Source organism: Trichomycterus rosablanca, chromosome 15 (genome assembly GCF_030014385.1).
Source record: "Trichomycterus rosablanca isolate fTriRos1 chromosome 15, fTriRos1.hap1, whole genome shotgun sequence".
NCBI lineage: Eukaryota > Metazoa > Chordata > Actinopteri > Siluriformes > Trichomycteridae > Trichomycterus > Trichomycterus rosablanca.
This window is the reverse complement of record NC_086002.1, coordinates 13,594,893-13,611,420: the sequence shown is the minus strand read 5'-3', so window position 1 is coordinate 13,611,420 and position 16,528 is coordinate 13,594,893. Positions and strand designations below refer to the sequence as shown.

Here is a 16,528-nt window from a genome sequence, read left to right as displayed (position 1 = left end):
AACTCCTCGGTTTGAAACTCGGCATTGCCGCTGGTCGGCTGGACGCCATCTAGTGGGCATAATTGGCAGTGCCTGCAGCAAACACGTCTCTGCTAGGGCGGGATGGCCGGACTATGTGGATGGGGTCTTCAAACGCTGTGTAAGGACCCTGATTAGCAGATAGAGAGGCGCCAGTGCAGAGTGCATGGGTCAAAAAGGCTTTTGCTAAGGGTCGGAGGAGGCATGAGCAGCAATATACTCTCCTCAACTGCAATCAGGGATCCCCTAGCAGTGGAAGACAAATGACTGTGTTAAATTGGGAGAAAATGCATAAATAAAATAGAAAAGAATTGTTATAACTGTGGTAATGTGATGTCATGCATCACGTGACGTTGGTAAGATGGCGGACGCATACTCCACACTTGCATACTGAAAAAGCGTACTGCTTTACTGATCGAGCAGTGCACACAGCCTCCAATTTAGTACGTACTGTTTAAGTATGCAATTTCAGACGTAGTCTTGGGGTTACTAGAAATGATAAAAAAAGCCGCTCAGATGACGCAGCGGTAAAATACGCTAGCACACCAGAGCTGGGTTTTCGAATTCAGTACAATATATCGAATCTCAGCTCTGCAATCCGGCTGGGCTGGGAGGCTGCATTACCAACTATTGGCTGTTGTTCATAGGGTTGGGGCAAGCCGGATCATGGGTCCTCATAACTGGTGTGATTACGACCCCTGCTGGCTGATTGATGGCGCCTGCACAATGCTGAGGAATAATGCTGATCATGGTGTGACTCTCCGTGCACAGTGCTGATCGGCATATATGAATTGGACTCATGCAGGTGAAAAATGCAGTCTGTGTAATTGGACACGACTAGATTAGGGGAGAGAATTGGGGGGGAAAAGGTTGGAAAAAAAGTTTGAGAATCATTATATGTGTATTAATGTCATTATTTTAATCATCTAAATTTAAAAAGCAACTCTTTCAAGCAAAGCCATTCTGCTGTCTCGTTGGCATAATGCCACACATCGATGCCCCTCAGTGGTCCCATTTTCTGCTATGTCGGAACTGCACTCGGCTTCTTGGCCTCTGCATTAGCCAGGAGCATCTATTAGTAATGAGCTGCGCTAAACATGTCGTATCGATCCACAGTGGCTGAGGGCTTCTAGTGATTCTGGTTAAGTCGCTTCTTAGTTTTGAGAGAAAATAAATTGTGCATTCATTTTGCAGTAGCACTGGTGGGGAACCAGTGCACCCCTTGAACGTACAGTGTGTGTACATTGACTGGTAAAGACACCACACTGTTTTACTTAGTATTATTTAACAATCCACCCAGAGATATTCTGCAGTATACATGCTTAATTGTAACTGTTCCTAATTCTTAGTCATTTTTACATCAAACATGATGATGTGGCATCAGAACGTCCTAGGCTGGCATGCTCATGTCAACATGAGCACACCAGAGCTGGGATCTCGAATACATCGTATCGAATCTCAGCGCCTGTTGTTCATATAGGGGTGGGCTAGTAGTAAGCCGGATAGCGTCTCCTCATAACTGATGCAACTACGACCTCTGCTGGCTGATTGATGGTGCCTGCACAGGGCTGTGTTGACAGGAGTGCATTGATCAGGGTGTGTCTCTCCGTACACAGTGCTGAACCGCATTAGCACTCACCTAGTTCAGGTGAAAAAATGCATACGGCTACTGCCCACGTGTCGGAGGGGGCGTGGGTTTGCTTCGTTCTCCTCAATCAGAGCGGGGATTGGAATTAGTGGAGAGGAAGCATGACGCAATCGGGCAAATGCCATTCAAAATGTTTAATGTATATTTCTAGTTTATGAATAATCGTAGGATTTAACTGTTTTTGTTACTCTGTTATGATCTACAGTGGTACCTTGTAAACACAACGTCACCTAAACTCAAAATCTTTAAAACTTAATGCACTTTGTGGAGAAATTTGTACCCTTAAACTCAACGTTTTCCTTAAAATTTGATGAGTTCAGCCTTTTAAAAAAAAAAAATTTATTTAATTTCAAATTAACAATGAACAGCTGCTTTGTTCAGCGCTCGGCTTGAGCAGTGGGGTAAAACATCATCAATGTGCGAATACGAGACAAATCTGCATTTGTGTGGAATAACTGTCAAATCCACTCTGAATGCTCCACATGTATCTGTGCTTAGCTATTTTTTTCTCACTGTTTCACTTTTAAACTTGTGTTACAGCTCTGGGTGCTGAGAAATTGTGAGATTCGGCTTTTCTGAGAGTAATAATGCTTATTGTGCAAAAAAAACTTAATGTGACTTAATGTATTAAAAGACTGACATAGTAACACTAAACGTCTCTTAATTATTACTGATCATAAGTTCTCTCCACTAATGAAATTCCTTGCTTGTTGTTTTAGTACAATAAGTGGAAAAGCTCACATGAATGCGCCTTTACTGAATGGAATACGGTATTCCAAGATCAAGCATCTCCACGATTAAGAAGCATAATGAAACAATAAAGAAGTAAAGGTAAATTGCAGATTTTATTGTATTTTCAACTGTTTTTGAAATGTATTTCAGTGTTTATATATAATATTTGTGTTATTTTCAGTGTATAAGTGTCAAAAACAACACCATTATTTTACATTAGCCTTAAATATATGGAGTTCCACAGGACCATGGAACGCATTAACAGGTTTCCCATACATCCTTATGGGAAAAAATACCTTGAAACTCAACGCCTTCTAAACTCGACGCCACTCCCAGAACCAATTGACCTTAAGTTGCAAGGTACCACTTGATTTGGACAAATGTTTGTTGTGGACACCCCGTCTAATGACAGAGGTCAGATGATTCGGCCACACCCATTGCGAACAGATGTTTAAAATCAATCAAATCAAATTATTTTTCTTGTTTTCAAGGCAATAAAGTCATAATTAGATGAGACTGCTTTTAATGACCTTCAGTACATGCCTAATATACTTTATTAGTATTGGCAAAGAGACCACTGTTCCATATATTTTGAGTTTAGAAATGTATAGATTAAAAATATCACAAATAAAGAGACTTTCAGTCATGTGACAGGACGTTACAGGAGGTCAGAGTGCTGTGAAGAGTGATGTTCTTCCACACCGATCTCAGCAGAGCATTTCTTCAGGATGCTGGAGAATTATGATTTCTGTAATGGAACTAATGGCTCCAGCACAAACCATTATAAAAGCTGCTGATCTTTATTTCTCCTTCACTGAAATGTGCAGTTGGCACCAAACCCAGATTTATTCATCAGACTGCCAAGTGGGAAAGTAATTTGATACACCAAAGAACGTTTCACTGATTCACAGAGAAACAGTGTGTGCTATACACAATTACCCAGGGTGCCACACCCTCCTAGGGGGCCTAGAGGGGGGTCCCATTGCATTTAATAAAGAAGAGTAAAAAAGAATCACACATGATGAGATGGAAAAATCAATAGGCCATCGGTATATAGGTGATTTCTTGTGATGTCATATGTCTATATCCTTTGTTGGGTCTTTGAGAATGGAAACATATTTGATATTTTCAACAACTACAGAAGATTCCGATTCAGCTGTTGATGCAGATCCCACTAAAGCAAACCAAAGGGGAGGAAGCTCCACCACCAGTTCACCAGATGTAAACCCACTACATTACAAAAAGTTGGGACGGGGGCAATTTAGGGGTATGAGGTGAAAAAAATAATGATGTGATTCCAAACAGGTGATTGTAATCATAATTTGGTACAAAAGCAGCATCCAGGAAAAAGGCTGAGTCTTTGATGAGCAAAGATGATCAGAGGATCTCCAGTTTGTCAACAAATGTGTGAGAAAATGACTGAAATGTTTAAAAACAATGTACCTCAAAGAAAGATTGGAAGGGATTTGCATATTTCTCCCTCTACAGTGCATAATATCATTAAACGATTCAAGGAATTGGGAGAAATTTTAGTGCGTAAAGGCCAACGGCGCAAGCTTAAACTGAACGCCTGTGATCTTCGATCCCTCAGACGGCACTGCATCAAGAACCACCACTCAACAATAGCTGATATAACCACATGGGTGAGGGATTACTTTGGAAAACCTTTGTCAAGCACTACAATACAGAGTTACATGCACAAATGCCACTTAAAACTTTACTGTGCAAAAAGGAGGCTTATGTTAACCATGTCCAGAAGCGGCGTCGACTTCTCTGGGCTCAGAGGCATCCAGGATGGACCATCACACAGTGGAAACGTGTATTGTGGTCAGATGAATCAGACTTTCAGGTCTTTTTTGGAAAAATGGATGCATATGCTCCAGACCAAAGACGAAAAAGACCATCCAGACTGTTATCAGCAACAAGTCCAAAAGCCAGGGTCTGTCATGGTATGGGCCTGTGTCAGTGCCCTTGGCAAAGGTCATTTACACTTCTGTGCTGGCAGCATTAATGCAGAGAAGTACATTGAGATCTTAGAGCAACATGTGCTGCCTTCAAAACGTCATCTTTTCCAGGGACGTCCATGCATTTTTCAACAAGACAATGCGAAACCACATGCTGCACACATTACAAAGGCATGTCTGTGGAAGAAGAGGGTATGGGTACGGGTACTGGACTGATCTGTCTGCAGTCTTGACTTGTGGAGAATTTTGAAAAGGAAAATGCGACAGCGACGACCCCGTACTGTTGCACATCTTAAGACGTGTTTGCAGGAAGAATGAGACAAAATAAAAGCTGAAACACTAAATCACGTGGTCTCCTCGGTGCCAAAACGTCTTTTAAGTGTGGTGAAAAGGAATGGCAACATTACAAAAAATGAAATGAAGTTCAGCAGACAAAACATGGAATATCTCAGGTTCATCTTGTCTGCAATGGAATAAAGGTAAATGTAAGAAACTCTGTGTTAAATCACTTTTCCTATTAATGAAATTTTTTAATTGCTTGAGAACTAAGAAAACTATTTTTTTGCCCATTCTTGCTTGATACAAGAACTCAGTTGCTCAACAGTCCGTGGTTGCTCTGGTCTGATTCTCCACTTTATGATACCCATACATTTTCAATGGAAGACAGATATGGATTTCAGTCAGGGCAGTCAACAGGAAAAGATGCTGATGTTCCCTTGAGGAGGCATATGTCTCTGTAATATCCTAATATACACCTCTGCGTCAAAGGTAATTTCACAAGTATGCAAGCAGATGTTGGCCCTTGGCTGATAACAGTCTGGATGGTCCTCTCACCTTTGGCACAGATTACTCGAAGTTGTTTTTGAGGCATCTGACCACAGCACACTCACGTTCCCACTGTCTGTAGGTCCATCTGAAAGAAGTGCAGGTCCAGAGACCTGGGTGGTGTTTCTGCAAGAATGAATGTCTCCTCACGTAGTAGAGGTTAAGGTCACATTTCTTGATGCAGGAGCGGACTGTGCTACTTGACAGTGGTTTTCCGAAGTAATCCCGATATTGTTAATGGTTTCCCATCTAAGGGCTCGAAGGTCATGCATATTGAACAGTAGTTTTTGGCTTTGCCTTATATAGACGCCAATTTCCCCCCAATCTAGTCATATCCAATTACCGGATTGCATTACGCTTCCTCTCTACTGATGTTGGCCTTCACTCTGACACCCCCCCTCCGCCACGTGTGCAGTATCCGACTGTATCTTTTCACCTGCACGGGGCGAGTTCATCTGCGGATCAGCTTTGTGTACAGAGAGCCACACCCTGATCCCATTATCAAATATTCAAAATATCAGCTCTGGTGTGCCAGTGTTTTACCGCTGCACCGGCATCTTTCTCTCAAAGTCTTCTCTAAGTGGGACAAACATTGACACTTAATGAAAGGATTTAATATGTAATCCTCTTTTCACAGACCTAAACAATATCCACCTCTCCAGAGACTACAGCACACCAATTACTGACGCTCGCTTCCTCATTCCTGTGTTATTTAAATCTGTGTTTAATTATCAGGTTGCCAGAGAGTGGCTTGATAAATACATAGTTGCTTTCTTTTCTCCCATCAGGTGTGAGTACAGGAATTTAATTTGTTCTGTCCTTTTTGTTTGCTGGATGTTTATTTACTGGCTAAAATATTTCTGAAAGCAAAGTATTCATAGAATTACAGAATGACAGGCATTACAGACACTTCTTGCTTGAAATTGAATAACAAACTTTTTAGGCTTAACAGCAAGAAGGTCCTGGGTTCGATCCCCAGGCGGGGCAGACCAGGTCCTTTCTGTGTGGAGTTTGTTTGTTTGTTTGCGGAGGTTAATTGGAGACACTGAATTGCCCTATAGGTGAATGTTTCCTCCCCGTCCAGGGTGTTACTGTGTGCCTTGCGTGACCCTGATTGGATAAGCGGTTAAGAAAGTGAGTTAAAAAGTTAAGAAAAAGTTTTTTTTTTTTTAATTTTTCCCCCTTTTTCTCCCCCTTTAGTGCATCCAATTGTTCAATTTGCATCGTGCTTCCTCTCTGTCTATGCCGAACCCCGCCCTGACCGAGGAGATCGAAGTTAACCCATATCCCCTCCGAAACATGGGCAGCAGCCGGATGCCTTTTTGCCACCCACACATTGATGAGTGTGGCGCCACCTAGCGTTGCATGCGGAGAGACACACCCTAAGGGCACTCTTCCTCATCTCTGTGCAGGCGCCTCTAATCAGCCGGCAGAGGTCGTAATCGCATTCTGACAGAGAGAGACCCACATCTGGTTCTTTGTCCCGCCTCCCAACTGAGCAACCGGCCAATCGTTGCTCATACAGCCACTCAGCCTCGAACCGGTAAGGCAGAGCTGGATTCGATACAATGTACTCAGAATCCAGCTCTGGTTGCAGCGTGTCTTTTTACCGCTGTGCCACCTGGGCGGCCTGAACTTTTGAGGCTTTCAAATCAGTGAAAATATTCGTGGAGGTGACTGTAGGACAATGTTTAAAAACGCTGAGCTAATAGCTAGCTAATACTTGCCAACCCATGCAGCTTCAACCTGTGACTTCAGACCTCAATATTGTCAGTATAAAACCTTCATACTGCCAAATTGTAATTTCAAGCTCCAGTGATACCACAGCTTTCTGTGACTACAATCCCAAGGACCGTAGGATAAGAGAACTGCCATTTCTGTCTCTCATTTTAATCCCAGCATCACAAACCAATTCAGACCATTTAAAGTATACAATCTAAGCAATTGAGGGTTAAGGGCCTTGCTCAAGGGCCCGTTACTCTACATTGACATTTGTGACATACACCGATCAGCCATAACATTAAAACCACTTACTTGTTTCTACACTCACTGTTCATGTTATCAGCTCCACTTACCATATAGAAGCACTTTGTAGTTCTACAATTACTGACTGTAGTCCATCTGTTTCTCTGCATGCTTTGTTAGCCCCCTTTCATGCTGTTCTTTCATGCTGAGTAGGTATTATCTAGGTGTTGGATCATTCTCAGCACTGCAGTGACTGACATGGTGGTGGTGTGTTAGTGTGAGTTGTGCTGGTATGAGTGGATAAGACACAGCAGCGCTGCTGGAGTTTTTAAACACCTCACTGTCACTGCTGGATTGAGAATAGTCCACCAACCAAAAATATCCAGCCAACAGCGCCCCGTGGGCAGCGTCCTGTGACCACTGAGTTTTTAAATATCGTGTCCACTCATTGTCTGCTCTATTAGACACTCCTACCTTGTTGGTCCACCTTGTAGATGTAAAGTCAGATACGATCGCTCATCTATTGCTGCTGTTTGAGTTGGTCATCTTCTAGACCTTCATCAGTGGTCACAGGACGCTGCCCACGGGGCACTGTTGGCTGGATATACAGTGTATCACAAAAGTGAGTACACCCCTCACATTTCTGCAAATATTTCATTATATCTTTTCATGGGACAACACTATAGACATGAAACTTGGATATAACTTAGAGTAGTCAGTGTACAGCTTGTATAGCAGTGTAGATTTACTGTCTTCTGAAAATAACTCAACACACAGCCATTAATGTCTAAATAGCTGGCAACATAAGTGAGTACACCCCACAGTAAACATGTCCAAATTGTGCCCAAATGTGTCGTTGTCCTTCCCTGGTGTCATGTGTCAAGGTCCCAGGTGTAAATGGGGAGCAGGGCTGTTAAATTTGGTGTTTTGGGTACAATTCTCTCATACTGGCCACTGGATATTCAACATGGCACCTCATGGCAAAGAACTCTCTGAGGATGTGAGAAATAGAATTGTTGCTCTCCACAAATATGGCCTGGGCTATAAGAAGATTGCTAACACCCTGAAACTGAGCTACAGCATGGTGGCCAAGGTCATACAGCGGTTTTCCAGGACAGGTTCCACTCGGAACAGGCTTCGCCAGGGTCGACCAAAGAAGTTGAGTCCACGTGTTCGGCGTCATATCCAGAGGTTGGCTTTAAAAAATAGACACATGAGTGCTGCCAGCATTGCTGCAGAGGTTGAAGACGTGGGAGGTCAGCCTGTCAGTGCTCAGACCATACGCCGCACACTGCATCAACTCGGTCTGCATGGTCGTCATCCCAGAAGGAAGCTGAGGCACAAGAAAGCCCGCAAACAGTTTGCTGAAGACAAGCAGTCCAAGAACATGGATTACTGGAATGCCCTGTGGTCTGACGAGACCAAGATAAACTTGTTTGGCTCAGATGGGGTCCAGCATGTGTGGCGGCGCCCTGGTGAGAAGTATCAAGACAACTGTATCTTGCCTACAGTCAAGCATGGTGGTGGTAGCATCATGGTCTTGGGCTGCATGAGTGTTGCTGGCACTGGGGAGCTGCAGTTCATTGAGGGAAACATGAATTCCAACATGTACTGTGACATTCTGAAACAGAGCATGATCCCCTCCCTTCGAAAACTCATGGCAGTTTTCCAACAGGATAACGACCCCAAACACAACCTCCAAGATGACAACTGCCTTGCTGAGGAAGCTGAAGGTAAAGGTGATGGACTAAACCCAATTGAGCACCTGTGGCGCATCCTCAAGTGGAAGGTGGAGGAGTTCAAGATGTCTAACATCCACCAGCTCCGTGATGTCATCATGGAGGAGTGGAAGAGGATTCCAGTAGCAACCTGTGCAGCTCTGGTGAATTCCATGCCCAGGAGGGTTAAGGCAGTGCTGGATAATAATGGTGGTCACACAAAATATTGACACTTTGGGCACAATTTGGACATGTTCACTGTGGGGTGTACTCACTTATGTTGCCAGCCATTTAGACATTAATGGCTGTGTGTTGAGTTATTTTCAGAAGACAGTAAATCTACACTGCTATACAAGTTGTACACTGACTACTCTAAGTTATATCCAAGTTTTATTTCTATAGTGTTGTCCCATGAAAAGATATAATAAAATATTTGCAGAAATGTGAGGGGTGTACTCACTTTTGTGATACACTGTATTTGGTTGCTGGACTATTCTCAATCCAGCAGTGAGTTCATATGTGGATCAGCTTTGTGTACAGAGAGACACCCCCTGTCCACATTATCCCTCATCTCTGTGCAGGCGCCATCAATCGGTCAGCACCCTCCCTTGAACAACAAGTTGCTTGTGTAGGCGCACAGCCTGCCGGTAGCAGAGCTGAGATTTGAACAGACGAGTTCGAGATTTCAGCTCTGACGTGCTAGCATGTTTTACCGCTGTGCTACCGTGGTGTTTTTTTAGTTGTTGCATTTTTGAATTACATCTAACAATTCGGACACCCAAGTTGACTTTTTTTTTTATTCTCTACCTTTGCAAAGAGACCACTGTTCCGTGCACTGTTTATATATGTGCTGTCAAACTTGCCCTTTTTACAGTATATGAACACAAAAAGTTACAAGAAGTATCTGATCATCTGGTGAGGCTGTGTTAGCAGTGAGGTGTTTAAAAACACCATGTCAGTGTCACTGCAGGGCTGAGAATGATCCACCACTTAATTAATACCAACTCTGTAGTGGTCCTGGGAGAGTCCTGACCATTAAAGAACAGCATGAAAGGGGGCTAACAATGTATGCAGAGAAACAAATGGACTACAGTCAGTAATTGTAGAACTACAAAGTGCTTCTATATGGTAAGTGGAGCTGATCAAATGAACAGTGCGTGTAGAAACAAGGAGGTGGTTTTAATGTTATGGCTGATCAGTGTAATTCAAGATAATAAAATAATAATAATAATAAAGGATGAGATAAATTGCTGTCATTTTTTAAATACAGTGCTGTGCGGCTGTTATTAAGCCTGAAAAAAACCCTACATTTAGATCTTTTTAATTTGCAGCCAGAAGCTCTCCTACGCCCATCATCTGTTCCCTTTCAGTATTTATAGATGCCTCTATTCCCAGTCAGTGTGGCGAGTTTGACGCCTCGCTCGTTTCTGTTTTCTCTCTCACAGTGCCTCGCTCTGTCTCTCTCTTTCTCTCACTGTCTCATTCATTGTCTTAATCCTATGTATATTGAAAAAGCTTTACTTCCATGACCATGAATTTAAAAGTGCTGCCGAAATCAGTAGTTTTATACACAATACCTTAAATATTTACACCTTTAAACAGATTTAGATTGCATTATCTTAGTAAGAGTTCTTTCCAAGTAGACCTATAAAACTGCATGTGTTATGTTAATTCATAAAAGTCTTTCCTCAAATTAAATATAAAAAAGTAGTAAGGTCTAAAATATTCATACATCATGTCAAGTCTGCACACCCCTTTCACCTTCATGTTTTATTATGTTACAGACTCATTCTATAATAGATGGAGTTCTTTTTTGCCTCGAACATCTCCACACAATCACCAATAATTACGAAGTGAAAACAGGGTTTAGAAAATATGCAATTTTATTTTACTGACTAAAATGGTTTACTTAGGGGTTACATATCTGTACACACCCTACACAAGCCTAATACTTGGTTGATGCACCTTTGGCAGCAATTAAAGCTTCAATGCATCTTGGAAAAGAAGCTACGAGCTTGGCACACATGTTTCTGGACATTTTTGCCCATTCCTCTTGGCATATCCTTGCAAGCTCCGTCAGGTTGGATGGGGAGCGTCGGTACACAGCCATTTTCAGCTCCTTCCACAGATGTTCGATTGGATTCAGGTCTGGGCTCTGGCTGGGACATTCACAGACTTTCTCCGAAGCCGCTCCTTTGTTCTCTTGGCTGTGTGCTTTGGGTCGTTGTCATGTTGGAAGGTAAACCTTCACCACAATCTGAGGTCCAGAGCGCTCTGGAGCAGGTTTTCTTCAAGGATCTCTGTGTACTTAGCTGCATTCATCTTTCCCTCTATCAGGACTAGTCGGACCCGGTCCTGCTGCTGAAAAACATTCCCACATCATGATGCTGCCACCACCATGCTTCACTGTAGGCATGGTATTAGCTAGGTGATGAATGGTGTCTGGTTTCCTCCAGACGTGACACTTGATATTCAGGCCAAAAAGTTCAATTTTGCTTTCTCATGGTTTGAGAGTCCTCTGGGTGCTTTTTGGCAAACTCCAAGCGGGCTGTCATGTGCCTTTTACTAAGGAGTGGCTTCCGTCTGGCCACTCTACCATAAAGGCGTGATTTGTGGAATGCTGCCTGGATGGTTGATCTTCTGATCTTTCTGGTTTTCCCATCTCCTCAAGGATATGCTGGAGCTCTGACAGAGTAACCCTCGGGTTCCTGCTCACCTCCCTGGCCAGAGCCCGTCTTCCCCAATCGCTCAGTTTGGCCGGGCGGCCAGGTCTAGGAAGACTTTTTGGTGGTTCCAAACTTCCTCCATTTACGAATGATGGAGGCCACTGTGCTTTTTCGGACCTGTAAAGCTGCAGCAATGTTTCTGAACCCTTCTCCAGATCTATGCCTTGAAACAATCCTGTTTTTGAGGTCTGCAGATAATTCCTTTGACCCCATGGCTTGGAGTTTGCTCTGATATGCACTGTCAACTGTGGAATCTTATATAGGCAGGTGCTGGCAATCCCCAATCATGTCCAATCAATCGAATTTACCACAGGTGGACTCCAATTGAATTGTAGAAACATCTCAAGCAGTATCAGTGAAAACAAAATGCACCTCAGCTCACTTTTGGGTGTCATATTAAAGGATGTGCACACTTGTGTACATATGATATTTTACATTTTGATTTTTAATAATTTAGCACAAATGTCTAAAAACCTGCTTTTACTTTGTCATTGTGGCTATTTTTGTTACGTGGGTGAAAGGAGGACTCAAGTGCGGAGATTGAAAAATAATAATTTTATTTTTTAAATGGAAAATAATGAACACAAAACACATAACAGAAACAAAAACCAATCGGGAACCCCGATGATTGCCGCTGGGCGCTGCAGGCTACAAAAGCCAAAAAGGGAAAAATAAGGAATGCTGGGCGCGAACCCTGGTCAATCGGGAGAGAACCGGGCGCGTTACCAGCGCGCTAATGTAGCACGGGTGAGGGGGTGTGTGTAGGCGCTGAAGGCGCTACTGCGAGTTGACGCGGGGATAGAGAACCTCCGAAGGAAACCTAGCCCCAGCACAGCGGTTGGCTAGTGTAGGGAGCGATCGACAGACACTTCGCTTGTGGACGCAGCAGTGGGAGCACACCGATCTGAAAGAAGAGAGAAAGTCAAAGGTTCAGTTAGACAAGCTCGCAGATGCGGATTCGAACCGGGGTTGCTGGCGGAACAACCGAACGCTTAACAGCGTCGCCACCCAGCGGTTTCGGAAGCCGATGAAAGGAGTTGGATTCGAACCGGGTTATGGCATCACAGCCGAACGCTTAACGGCATGGCCATCCCGCGGTTCCTGAACCCACTAGCGCTGAAAATAAATGCAGCACGAGGACTGCACGGCGTCGCACCACGCTAATTCTAAGAGAGGTAAGACTAACTACCTTGACCTTGCGGTCTACACACCCGAATGGCCTTGTGCCACCAGGGGTACCACCTAGTCCTAAGAAAAGAGCGTGGACGCGCTGCCAAATGAGAGCAAGAGAACCAGTCAGAGACTCAGTTAGGCAAGCTCATACTGCGGATTCGAACCGGGGTTGCTGGCGGTACAGCCGAACGCTTAATGGCGTCGCCACTCAGCGGTTTTGGAATCCAATGACAATGATAGTTAAATGCACTATAGCGGGGATCACATCAAGCGCTGTAGCTCGGCGCTGATTGAAACCGCTAGTTCTAAATGCTAAGCGTTAAAATAATAGCAGCACGAGGGCTGCACGGCGTCGCACCATGCTAACTCTAAGAGAGGTAAAAGCAAAAGACTAACTACCTCGACCTTGCGGTCTACACACCCGAATGGCCTTGTGCCACCCGGGGTACCGTCTGGCCCTCAGAAAGGCATGTGGGCGAGCCGCCATCAGCCCTCACGGACACCGAAGTGCCAAACAAAAAAAAGGAAACCAAAGCAGAAGGTGCGACGCCTGCAGCCTGGCGGCATCCCCTTAAATAAGGGAACCGCAGATGCAGGTCGTTCGCCCTGACGAGCTGGCCAATTATTTAAGGCCACGCTCGCTACTGCTCTGTAAGGCCTGCGACGTCAGGAATGAGTGGTAAGTTCCACTAACGCCACATAACCTTACAATTTTGTGTAGAATTTTTTGACAAAAATGAACTCAATCTATTATAGAATGAGTCTGTAATGTAATAAAACATGGAGAGAGTGAAAGCTTTGTGCAGACTTTCCGGCTTGACTGTACATTGCAACATATTACCTATGTATGTACAGGGCATACTTATGTATCCCTGTACACACAAACACATACATGCCAGCTCAGTAGGGTGCAATGGTACTTTACTGAATTTGATGTGAAGAAAAAAAGCAACAGTCAAGCGCAAGTTGACACAGTAACGTCAACATTTTGAAACAGATGCATTCAAGCTACCCACATAAAACATGGTCTTTAATAAAAAAAAATCTCAAATAAAAGCCAGATTTTTATCACCTAAACACAGTTTCTGTGCGAATGTCAAGCCAAAACACAGAAACATCTTTCTATTTGTTCAAAACCTGTGTGGCAGATTTCAGTTACTTTAGAAGAATAAATAGCCCATTCAAACATCTGTGGCGAGACCTTGAAGCTGCTGTACAATACCGCTCACTGTTTCTTTACCACATACTGCAAATCCAATATGACCTTATCCAAGATTTTAAGTAGATAGAATTCTTTGAAGAAAATTCTTTGAAAGCATCTCAGTCCTATTCATTACCTTTTTTACACCTGAAATCACTGGGCAGAGCTCAAGAATACCCTTTGGAAGGGGTCACCAGTTCATTGCAGGGCATCACACACAAACACCTAGAAAGATGTTTGTGAGACCAAAACATCCCACACGGAACAACGGTCAGGCTCCAGTTTTTGTGCAGCCTCATAATAATCATCACAGCAAGAAGGTCCTGGGTTTGATTCCCAGGTGGAGCGTTCCAGGTCCTTTCTATGTGGAGTTTGCATGTTCTTCCCATGTCTGTGTGGGTTTCCTCTGGGTACTTTGCTCCAGGTTCTTTCTATGTGGAGTTTGCATGTTCTTCCCATGTCTGTGTGGGTTTCCTCTGGGTACTTTGCTCCAGGTTCTTTCTATGTGGAGTTTGCATGTTTTCCCCATGTCTGTGTGGTTTTCCACTGGGTGCTTCACTCCAGGGCCTTTATATATATATCCCGATTTAGCGCACTCAATTTGTCTTCCGCTGCTGAGAGATACCCGATTGCATCCGAGGAGAGCACGTCGCTGTACACGCCTCTTCCGACACGTGCGCAGCCCTCCTCTTCTCACCCCTGCACTCTGCACAGGCGTCTCTTCTGCCAATCAGATCCTTACACAGCGTATGAAGACCCACCCACTCACCCACACATAGTGGCCAATTAGTATCTGCTGCAGGCACTGCCAATTATGCCTGCTAGATGCCGACCAGATGCAACGCCGACTTTCGAACTGAGGAGTTCAGAATCTCGGCATTGGTGTGCTAGCAGAATATCAGAATATCCCGCTGCGCCACCTGGGCGCTGCTCCAGGTCCTTTCTATGTGGAGTTTGTATGTTCTCCACGTGTCTGTGTGGGTTTCCTCTGGGTGCTACAGTTTCTTCCCATAGTCCAAAGACATGCAGTCAGAATAATTGGAGCTGGTATAAATGCCCTGTGTGAGTGTGTGTGAGTGTGTGTATATATGTATGTGTGCATGTGCCATGTGATGGACTGACGACCTGTCCAGGGTGTTTCCTACCTTTTGTCCAATAAATCAGACCCACTGTAACTCTGAATAGGATAACTTGTGGTAAAATAAAAAAATAAATGAATTTTATTATTATTATTATTATTATTATTATTATTATTATTATTATTATTATTATAGGTGCTCGGGTGGTCAGCTGTCTATGAACCTGAGTTATGATTGGCTGAGACCCTGCAATGGATTGGCATCCTGTCCAGGGTTTGTTAGTGCATGGCACCCAGTGATTCAGAGGAAACCGGACCCACAGCGACCATGACCAAGATAAAGCAGTGATAAAACAGAAAAATGAATAAATTATTATTATTATTATTGTTATTATTATTATTGTAATCATTATCACTATCATTATCACTATCATTATCACAATCATTATTATTATTATTGTCATCATTATCACTATCATTATCATTAGTCATCATTATTATTATTATTATTATAATTGTCATCATTATCACTATCATTAGTATTATTATTTTTATTATTATTATTATTATTATTGTCATCATTATCACTATCATTATTATCATTATTATTATTATTATTATCATCATTATTATTAATATAGGCGCTAGAGTGGTCAGCTGTCTACGAACCTGAGTTATGATTGGCTGAGACTCTGCGATGGCTTGGCATCCTGTCCGGGGTTTGTTAGTGCATTACACACAGTAATAAATAAATTATTATTATTAGTAGTATTTGTGTACTAATCATATTTTATACAGAGCAAAATGTGAACAAAAATACACAAAATCAGTAACTGCTTATATTAGTACAAAACCAAATTAGTAAAAATTATATTTCTTGTACATTATTATAATGATGTGGTTGTAGTTGTGTGCTGTTTGGTAACCATGGTAACAAGGTTTAAATTGAGATACAGGTGCATGTATATGAGTGGTGGTGAGGTGAGTTCATTTTTATACCTTTTATTTACTGTATTTATCTATAAACGCATTTCCGTGTGCGGTTTAGTTATATTAAGATAGTATTATTCAGGTAATAAAAACATTATGTCAGGCAAATAATACCGAAGTTAAAAATAAACAAATTATAACGTTAACTCGGTTGTTTAGCAAGCTAGCATTGACCAACGCCTCCATAAATTACTAACGCATATTAATAATATGAACTTCAGTGTTTACAGTTAACACGCTTACTATACTTTTAACTTTTTTGTCTTACTAATTAATAACGAGATTAATAAATAAGGCGCGACGAGACGAGCAAATTGCTGTGTTTATAAATGTTTACAAATAAGAACTTCCAACATGCATACTAGCTTACTACATAGTGTAGAAAATAGTACACACTGCAGCACAGGTGATGTACCGGGTTTACATACTATTATCTACACTAGTATGCGGGTTCTCATAGTATTTAAAGCACACGACCATTTTCTGTCCA

The 16,528-nt window shown here is 42.8% G+C and overlaps 1 long non-coding RNA gene across 1 annotated transcript in view; it reads left to right on the top strand.

Annotated features, from left to right (window-relative positions):
* Positions 1 to 15,405, top strand: part of LOC134329387 (uncharacterized) — a 31,197-nt gene extending 15,792 nt beyond the window's left edge. Inside the window, exons 3-4 of the long non-coding RNA XR_010014867.1 lie at positions 2,386 to 2,497; positions 15,245 to 15,405. This is a non-coding gene — a long non-coding RNA (uncharacterized LOC134329387). The remainder of the gene's footprint in view (positions 1 to 2,385; positions 2,498 to 15,244) is intronic.
* Positions 15,406 to 16,528: the final 1,123 nt, after the last annotated feature.